Below are 3370 nucleotides of genomic sequence, written 5' to 3'. Positions count from 1 at the left end.
GTGGCAGAGAGGCCAATGGTCGAGAGGCTTGCACAGCAGAGGCAGCAGCTCCTTGGTAGAGAAGGTAGCTGCCCAGCACAGAAACCGCGCCCGCTGATCATTGGAGGAGGGCTGTGGCACTGGCCAAGAACAGGCTTAGAGCTGTTCTGGCAGAGAGTTTATCTGCTCCATGAGCCTTTTTTCTCTGAGAGCTGTCCTGCACTGAAGAAGGGAAGGATGTTCTCTGTACTTCAAGGATCTTTCCAGACCTTGCCCGTGTGCTTCCTGACACTAATCCCGAGTTGTTTCTGTTACTTCCAAGTTGATCCTCATCCTAGTTGCAGCCTGTTACTTCCCTAATAATCCACATAATGGTGAGTATGATCTGTGAGTTCTATGTGGGCGTTGCAACTAATTATCTAACCCACCAGAGAAAAAGAGAGTGCCATAGTGGGGACAGCTGGTGTCAGAAATGATGAAAACGTTGGAGAGCAGAGGTATGTCCGATCGCCACCTCACAGGACCCAGCTTTGTGCTGACCCTGATTCTTATCCCTCATAACTTTAGACAGTTCCTTAGGCTGCATGACATAGAGCCAGCTGGGAGAATAAAACATTTAAAAGTTATTAAGGACATCTAGTTTCTTAAGGTTCTAGACAAAAATGATTAACACATTCCATTTTTTTCTCCCCTAATCACAACAACAACAACAAAACTTGTACAAAATACATAAGTCACTTATCAGAAGATTCTGAAAGTTGGAGAAAAGAAAGCAGACTAGTTAGGGACCTCGGAACTTGAGAGAAAACCCAGTGGTGAGTTTTGGGATTTTTTTTTTCTTAACTTCCATATTGGGCATAGAGAAGCCTGCAACCTCAAAACACTCATAAACTCATTGCCATTGAGTCAATTTCAATTCATAGCGACCCTATAGGACAGAGTAGAACTGCCCCATAGGGTTTCCAAGGAGCTGCTGGTGGATTTGAACCGCTGACCTTTTAGTTAGCAGCTGTAGCTCTTAACCACTATACCAGCAGGGCTCCCAAAACTCCCATAGACACATATAGGCAGGTATGATTAAAAGGTTTCTGGCCTGTGGGGACACTCTTTCCCTGGTTGTTTGGCTTTTCTTTGCCCATAGACACATACAAAAAATCACACCAAGAAAGGTCAAAGAACCAGGAAAAGAGTGTCCCCACAGGACAGAAATCTTTTAATCATACCTGCCTGTTCTCCAGGCAAATAGGGGAAACACTGTATCCCTCTCCCACCCCAAGAGATGCTGCAGAAGCAGAGTTCAGTGATGGAAGTCTGTCTACTAGCCTCTTCCTCTGCAGTAAAGAAGTGGCACCCATCCCCACGGAGCCTGTATGCCAGGATTTCTCAACCTCTGCACCACTGACATTTTGGGCATTTTTTGTTATGGGAGGGTGTCCTGTGTACTGTAGCACCATCTCTCAATACCCCACTAGCTGCCAGTAGCACACTCTCCCAGTTTTCTAATCAAAAATATTTCCAGACATTATTAAATGCCCTTGGGGACAGCATCCCTGGTTGGGAGCCACTGGTAGTACTAGCAGATATCTGACTATAATTCCAAAAGGTCACAGCCTTGAAAACCCTATGGAGCAGTTCTCCTCTGCACACATGGGGTTGCCGCCATGAGTCAGAACTGACTCGAGGACAGCTAACAACAACCCTCCTGTAGGCAGGAGGGAGCATCCAAGCTGAATGTGTGGGTGAATCTCTCCCTTCTGTCCTCATCTGCAGTGCTGAACGGACTGTGTGGGTAGAGTCCTATCATCTGGGAAAACATGCCAGCGCGGCAGACGAGAATAACACTGCAGAAAATTCATCAACTAAATTGCCATTTGAACCATAGTCCACAACAGTGAGCCAGGATGTGCATTCTGAACACAAACAGGTTGACTGCCTGCTAAAATAGGAGATTTAAGAGGAAGTAGGATCTCATAAAGTAATACTCAAAATGCACAGGAAACAGTTCAAAATTGCTCCTCATACTAAGGACCAGGAAAATCTCAATTTGAATAAGAAAAAGACAATAACACCAAGATCGAGACAGCACAGATGTTAGAATTATTTTAAAGCAACCATCACAAAAATTCTCCATTGAACAATTATGGATACCTTTGAAACAAATTAAACAATATTAAAAAAAAGCCAAGTCACAGTGAATGAAAGAGAAATTATTGGCAATACATATAAATGACAAGGGATTCACATTAAGGAATGTAAAAAGCATCTAGAGCAGCGGTTGGCAAACTGCTGCCCTGTGGGCCAAACATGGCTCCCTGCGAAAGAAGAATGTTTTATGAGATGTGAACATTATATGAAATTCACATTTTCGTGTCCATCAATAGTCCACATTCTTTATGTTCTATGTGTGCATATTGTCTATGGGTGCTTTCCCAGCTACAACAGCTGAGCTGAGTAGTCGATTTAAGTGGCATAGTGTATTTTCCCAACTGTTTTGTCTCTGTCGGCTGTAAAACTTGCTTTGTTCCATGGTCGTGAGCAAATATGATCAAGAAGAGGCTGTCAAAAGAGAGACACTGAAGAACAGGAATTGACAGAGTCCTTTGGCTGTGCAGGAACTTTCACAAGGTCACTGATTAATAAAATAATGTGGACAAAGGTAATCATAAAATCTGGGATAAGGCATCTGTGAGAGCTATGAAGCCATTTAAAGTTTTTCTTTGCAAAGAATTTAACTTTAAGAAATTTCAAACGAATGGGGGTCACAGAAACCATCTCGTAACCTGATGTCAGCTGGTCTCAGAAAGTGGGTTATGATTTCAATCATGTGGAGACTAGCCAACAGTTAACTTTTGTTCTGTTTCCTCTTCTCCTTAAAAGCCTCATTATAGCCAATCTGTATTGAGCCATTTTTTAAAAAAACAAAATGGTCTCCCTGTAATGTATACAGAATAAATGTTCAAATAAACCCCACATACTTTATTTGTGCTTTGATTATATATGTTTTTTAACGGACCAAACCCCAGCTCTCTGGCAGGACATTAGGAGATACGTGGCCACATTATCCCTATTATGGCAGCCAACAGCCAGCCGAGTGTCAACCGAGAGAGACCACTGTCAGCCAGCTATGCAGAAACGAATGAAAGAGCTTGTCACCCACAAGGGACGCTGTTGTGTGTGTGTAAGGGGGCCGTCCTTGCCGGGTCCAGAAACCTGTGACCCATGTGTGTGTGTAAGGGGCCGACGTGTGTGCGTTCCGGTGGTGCTGTCACGTGACGGCGGTGACGCGTGCCCTCCAGGTGCGCGGTCACATGATAGAGCGCCCTCCCTCCCGTGCTCCGTCACGTGCTGGGGCTCCAGGCCGTCTCCACAGCCAGTAGTGGCGCTTAGCCTC

Source organism: Loxodonta africana, chromosome 2 (assembly GCF_030014295.1).
Source record: "Loxodonta africana isolate mLoxAfr1 chromosome 2, mLoxAfr1.hap2, whole genome shotgun sequence".
In the NCBI taxonomy this organism is placed as follows: domain Eukaryota; kingdom Metazoa; phylum Chordata; class Mammalia; order Proboscidea; family Elephantidae; genus Loxodonta; species Loxodonta africana.
Note: the sequence above shows the minus strand (reverse complement) of the source record.